This window comes from Diceros bicornis, assembly GCF_020826845.1.
Source record: "Diceros bicornis minor isolate mBicDic1 chromosome 30 unlocalized genomic scaffold, mDicBic1.mat.cur SUPER_30_unloc_8, whole genome shotgun sequence".
NCBI classification, from domain to species: domain Eukaryota; kingdom Metazoa; phylum Chordata; class Mammalia; order Perissodactyla; family Rhinocerotidae; genus Diceros; species Diceros bicornis.
The window spans coordinates 543,878-550,682 of record NW_026690906.1 but is presented as its reverse complement, the minus strand read 5'-3'; the positions used below and the strand labels follow the sequence as shown (position 1 = coordinate 550,682).

At 48.6% G+C, this 6,805-nt stretch overlaps 1 long non-coding RNA gene across 1 annotated transcript; it reads left to right on the top strand.

Moving 5' to 3' along the window:
• Window positions 1-479: 479 nt before the first annotated feature.
• On the top strand, window positions 480-3,077 carry LOC131402203 (uncharacterized). The gene is made up of 3 exons (XR_009218369.1): window positions 480-539; window positions 2,616-2,723; window positions 3,027-3,077. It is a non-coding gene; the product is annotated as an uncharacterized LOC131402203 (long non-coding RNA).
• The last annotated feature ends 3,728 nt before the right edge of the window (window positions 3,078-6,805 follow it).

Sequence of the window (6,805 nt, the reverse complement as noted above, 5' to 3'; positions counted from 1 at the left end):
CGCTGCGGCGGCCCGGGGTTCGCTGGTTCGGATCCCGGGCGCGCACCGACGCACTGCTTGGTAAGCCATGCTGTGGCGGCGTCCCATATAAAGTGGAGGAAGATGGGCACGGATGTTAGCCCAGGGCCGTCTTCCTCAGCAAAAAAAGAGGAGGATTGGCGGATGTTAGCTCAGGGCTGATCTCCTCACAAAAAAAAAAAAAAAAAAAAAAAAAAGTCTCTGTCCAGTCAAGTGAGTTGAGCGACTCAAGTGCACACAGCATGAAGCTGCTTTCTCCCATCTCGGGGAGCAGCAGGTGGCTGGATAGGAATCGGGAAAATCCAGCCACAGCCAACAGTTACAGTTAAATCAGTAAATACAAAAAAAAAAAAGTCAATGGGGTGGCCTTTCCATCCAACACCCTATAAAAGGCCTCAAAAGCTTGTTTGCGCTTTTTTCCCCCCTCAGACACGAAAAGCATCCGTGGAGCTCAAATTTCAGGTCAAACCAGGCTCAGGGTCCACCTGTCCTTGCTGATCCATGGATTTCTGTGTGACCAGGTGAGTACCCTGTGGACCTGGTACCAACAGGTTCCGGCAGCCTCCGCTGTACAGAAGACCTGCCAGTGAGCTTTCCTGGGCTCGGGTTGTCACCACCTGGAGTCACTGAGAGTGAAGGTATCTTGAGAAAAATTATTGATATTTGATGGATGGAAAGATGGTAAGCTGTCTGTAGTTCTGTGTGGTAAATATTTCAGTAAGTACAGTTATATGCAAATAAAAACACATGAAACAAACATAAATAACTGCAAATGTGCATTATAGTAGAAAATATAGATTTACTTGCATTGCATAATACTCAAAAGTCAGGATTTATATATAATATAAATACAGAAATGTTTTGCGTGTGTATGTAGTATTAGAAGACATCCGATGAAATATTAGCAGGGATACTCAGCAACATTCCTTAGATCCATTCAATTTAATTTCTAAAGTCCTATAAATCCTCCACATAAATTTGAAATAAAGGAGCATTCAGGGAAAAAGATGATAGGAACTTCTTTGTATTAATAACAAATTTAAAATTGAATTTGGCAGTAGCCAGATTTATTTTGAGCATTTTTTTCTTTATGACATTTCAAATCATTTGGAGGAGTACTAAGCAACACTGTAGATTGAAGGGAAGGGCGCTAGTCTCTAAAAATACTGTCCTCTCCACCTTGCCTTCTAAAGGGAATTAACTTTGTTTCTTGAAACTTTTCTGAAATAACGGTCTGGTGATTCACGTTGCAGAGAATCTTGTTAAGTAATTTTGTATTTAGTTGTTGGCCTTTACTAATTGTGTGTGTATGTGTGTGTGTCTTTTTCATTCTGGCTTTCCTGTGATGTTCTTGAGGGGAATGTGTGCTTGTCATACAATAGATAGTCTCTGAGTGTATAATTTATGGTGACCAACCATCCTCGTTTATTCAGGACAGTGGGGTTTTCCAGGACACAGGACTTTTAGTGTTCAAACCAGGGCAGTCCTAGACAAACCGGGATGGTTCCTCATCTCATGAGCCAGGCCCTGGGCCACATGCATGGGGACCTGGAGAACCAGAGAGACCTTGTCCCACATCCATGGAATTTACATTGTATTTGGGAATTTGGATTTTGAAAAGTTAATGATGAGAGTGATGTGGGAGTTTGGCACAAGAGGAATCAACATGAGGGGGCAGAGAAGCCCTCTTGAGAAGGACTGATATTTAGCTTGAGAGCTGGAGTTGGGACTGGATTTAGCTGGTAGGAGGGTTAGACTGGAGTGAGGGTGTGGGACTGTGTTCAAGAGAGCGTTTCAGGCAGAGGGACCGCATGAGGACACCCCTGAAGCAGAGAGCCTGGTGTGTCCATGAACTGAGAAGAAGGATGGCTGAGCCGAGTCAACACAGGGGGAGGGGTGTGAGCCACACTGGCGAGGGGGGGACAGGCAGGACCAGATCAAGGGCGACTTGGGACTCTGTTCTAAGATCAGTGGGAAGACTCTGGAGAGATGAGAGTAGAAGGATGATGTGATTAGCGTTTGGTCTAAACATGTGGGTTAAAATGGACTTCATGGTTATGAATGAAGACTTAATATGCAAGATGGGAGGTGCTGAGAATAAGATTAGGAAGAAGATGATTTTTCCCTACGCCTGAGTGATGGCTGTGGAGTAGGAAAGAAGTAGAAAGAAAAGACCATAGAGTGTAGAACCGAGATAACATAACGGTACTTTCTTGTCTGCATGTGTCAGATGGCACAGGGCACTGACTGTTCTCACTGCTGTCTGTGCAGACCTGCAGGTGCCCCCTCACCCAGGTCTGTGTGTTCACCCCTCTTTTCCACTGACAGGCCCCCCCTCCACATCCTAAAAGAAGTAAGGTCTTACTTGTGAGGGGGTTGTCTCACACGGGAGACACCTAGGAGACCCCCTGCAGACATCAGAGCAGCCCCTTCAGCATCTCGATCACGTTCCTCCCTTACCCTCTCTCACTTTCCACACCCAGAATGAACCCTGCTCAGTATTCCACATCCCCATGATCTTCCTCCCCCAGGCTTGAGAAGGGTGGGGTAGCCACTGGGGTGCACATCATCTGCACCTTCCACTCTGACGCCCGCAGGTCCCGGGCTGGACAGAGAGTGACTCTACTGGGAGATGAGCCATGAGACTCAGCGTGTCACCCACCTGGGCTCCTTAACCCTGGACTGGGACAGCCTCTACATCAGTGGTGAGGGGCTGTGCTACAGCCACGCTGTCTCTCCCAGTCTGAGTTCTGTGTTCCCTCCGTTGTTCTAAAGTGAGCTATGATCCATCTCTCTATCCTCCTGGTCTGGGTTCAGTCTTCTCATCACTGTGTGATCACTGGGTCCAGCCACCTTCCATCTCATTGCCTTCCCCCTGAACACCCCTCCACTCGTCCCCTCTGCTTTCGCCTCTGCTTTTCCCACAAAGGTCCCTACATCCTTCCTCTCCCTTAATGTTTTATGCTCACCCCAACTCTTGCTCAGCTCCTCTCGCCTTCTCTCCACAGGTTACACCTATGGAGCTGTGGCCCCGACTACCACTAGTGAGTATTCCTGGCCCTGATCTCCTGTCTCCCATCTACATTTTGGGTTTGGGAGCATTTGTTCTCCTTCACCTGCTGTCCTTGGTGAGGGAAGGACCTGGAAGTGCCCTAATTCATCACTTCTCTCCCTCCCAGGTTCTGGTGGAGAGTCCCAGCTCAGTGTGAGAAAGCCTTAGACACAGACATGTTCTCCACCACATTCTGACCCCACGTGGTTTTCACTTTACTTCTCCTAAAGCCCTGCCATTGGTCCTCCTTTTCCAGGTATCCCATCCATCTGCCCATTTTTCTGCGTATCTGTCTCTCCTCCGACTTCAGTCACTCTTGTTCACCTATCTCTCTCTCTTGGGCTCCTCTCATCCACAGGCTTGATTATCCCTCTACTCACACAGTCACCCGTCCCATCACTCTCATTTATGCTTCACCTGTGAATGGTGGTCCTGAGACAGCCAGTGCTTTAGCCCCTGTGAGCCTGGGGGCTCCTCCCACTCTGTCCTTCCCTGATGACAGATTTATCCACAGCTCCCAAGCCGGCCAACATGTCCCTGCATACTTGGTCATCACCTGTGCCACCAGAAGCCACCACAGGTATCTGGGGGTCCCTTTTCCTTCCAAGAGAAGCTCTTTGGCCCCACTCCCCATGAGCCAGGTGTGATCCAGGAGCTGGGAAGCCAGGGTGTGAAATTCTTGTTTTAGGGCAATCATGCTGATCACAAAGATTATACCAACCATTCAGTCTAAGGCCAGCCCTCCGAGAGCCCTGAGTCTTGTGAAATTAACACACCATTATAATACAATGTGGGATATTTCGGGGAGAGGCACCTGGCATAATTTGGAGGGGAGGAGCTTGCTAGAGAAAGTTTCACCAGAAAGAAGTCTTTAAGAATGAGTAGGGGGGACCCCGGCAAATAGAGGATGAAGGGTTTTCCTGGCAGAGAGGATTCCATGAGCAAAGGCTCCGGCCAGAAACAACATGCCCTATGGGGAGAATTGAAACGAATTTGGGTTGCATGAAGCATAATGTTTAACCCGCAGTAGATGGATAAAATGAGACTGAAAGGTCAGCAGGAGCCAGATTGAGTAGAGCCTTGAGTGCCAGGTCAAGAATGTTGAACTAAACACTGAAGGCCAAAGGGAGCCATGGGTGGTACTAGAGCAGTGATGGCCCTAGTGAGGTATTCATTTCAGAAAGATTCTTCTAATAGTCCATGTAGAACATCCGTTAGACACAGCATCCAGTGAGCCTGCTGGGGTGTTGGTCCGGGTGAAGGAAGTTAAGACCTGAGCTAGGACAGGGATGGAAAGAGGGAGTGTATGTGAGGACCAGTGTGCAAGGTGAATGGGTGTTACTGGGAGGGAGGAGGAGCTGAGCAGATATGCTGGTTCTGACTTGGGTGACCACACGAGTGGGTGGTGGTGCCACTGGGACAGAAGATGAGAGATTATAATGAGTGCAGGATTCTGGTCTGGTCTCAGGCCAGCTTTCAGAGATGGACATCGCTCTCCCTCTCGTCTTGCAGCTTTGGGGCACAACCTCAAGACCCTCACAGTCAACGTCACCATCTCCACCCACCGGTATTCATCAGACATGAGCAACGGCTAGGCCACGTTCAACTTCACTGAGAGGGTCTTGTAGAGCCTGGTGAGACCCTGGTCCCAGCAGCTCCTGGTGGGTTAAATCCCACACAGCCCCTCCCCCAACCCCTGTCCCTCCTGCTCCTCCTCCTCCTTCCTCCCTATCTGGATCATTGTTCAAGAAGAGCAGCCTGGGCCCCTTCTACTCAAGTTGCAGACTGGTCTCCCTCAGGTGAGACCCTCCCCTCAGCATTTGCCCCTAATGACCACTTTTGTGACCACCCCTCTCTGTCTTCCCACTGTCCTCCCATTTCCTCCTTCCAGTTCTGGCCCCCATCCCCAGAGGTTTCAGGACCTCTCTCAAGAATCCCCACATCCATCTCTCCCCAGGCCTGAGAAGGATGGGGCAGCCACCAGTGTGGACGCTGTCTGCACCCACCACACTGACCCCGTGGGCCACCCTGCCTCTGTGCTGGGAGCTGAGTGTCTCCACTTGTCTTCTCTTCCTCTCAGTGGCTCCAGGCTCTGCAGCCCAGAGTTTATCTATCAAGAGAGTGCACCAGCTACATTTCCGCATCGTCAGCTGGAAACTCAGCAACTCGGAGCCCACATCCTCGGAGTACACTGCCCTGCTGAGAGACACCCATGACCATATGGGGTCTCCCTCTCCCGTCTCTCCTTGCCCTGAGGGCACCGTCATTCTTCCATCTGACTTACGTCTGTTATGTGACGGTTTCAACCCTTCACTTTCCCTGCATGTCTGGGTTCTCTCAGTGTCCTGAGATGATGTCCTAGCTGCCTTCCCCATTTCTCACATGGGTAAACTGAAGCTCAGAAAGGGGAATATTGTGTCTAAGGTCACACAGTGAGTTAGGGGCAGAGCCAGGATTTGAAGTCAGGTCTCCCTTGCCCCAAGGTCTGTGATCTTTCACTGGCTCCAGTGGCCCCCTGCATCCCCAGGAGAACTCCATCTCACCCACTCTCCCTTGCATTTGTTCTAGATCACCAAGCTCTACAGAGGCAGCCAGCTTTGAGACATATTCAACTCCTGCCTGGTCACCGACTTGATGTAGGTTGAGGAGATTGGAAACATTGGCAGAGCTGGTGGCTGATGACTCTGAGCTCCCGTGACACATCACTGATCTGGAAGTCACTTACATCGTGCCCGTTCTGCCCCAAATCCCTGTCAGCTAATCCTAACATCCCCCTCCATAGGTTTTCGGGGGATGAGAAAAGCATTAACATTTGGTGCCACCAACCTCCAGCATCCTGCTCCTCCTCCTCTTCTGGAGACTTTCAGCAAATATCAGCAGTCTAACTGTGCTCTCCAATAGTGGAGCCGCTAACCACATGGGGCAATTTAAATTTTTTATACACCTATTAGGATACGATTCACATATTGTGTGTGGAGAGGAGTGTATTTTTTAGGTTTTTCTATATACAATATATTCTCATCTGCAAAACAAATAGTTTTACCTCTTCCTTTCCAATCTGGGTTTCTTTTATTCCTTTTTCTTGCCTAATTGCCCTCATTAGAACCTCTAGTACCTGTGATTAACACACGCAATATGCGAAGACATCATTGTCTTGTCCCTGGTCTTAGGGGGAAATTTTCAGTCTTTCACCATTGAATATGGTGTTAGCCATGGGTTTATCATCGATGCTGTTTATAGGTTGAGAAAGTTTTTTTTTATTCCTAATTGGTTGAGTGTTTTCTTTTTTAGACATGAAGGGCATTGTATTTTGTGAAATTCTTTTCTGTATATGTGGTTGAGATTGTGTGGTATTGGCCCTTATTCTATTAATCTTGTGTAATAGATAGTCAAGTTTTCAGATATTAAGCCAACCCTTCAACTAGAGGTGAGAGATTAAGATGGTCTCAAGTCTTTCCTGGGCGTGCCACAGCCCTGAGCACTTGTGGCCTTCTAGATGCGCGTAAATACACTGGAGCTTTTCAAAGCCCCCTGTGGACATCTCATTCTCCCAATTTTTCATCTAAGTTTTTGGCTCACCTCTTGCCTGCCTCACCTGGTATCACTCTCTCAGGCAACTATAATAGAAAACAATTAGCCCTGAATATTTTTAGCAAGTGCCCTGGGGACAGACTTTCCTCCCTGGGCAAGCTCTGAGTCAAGTAACGTCAAGCCCTGAACATGGGGCTTTTTTGG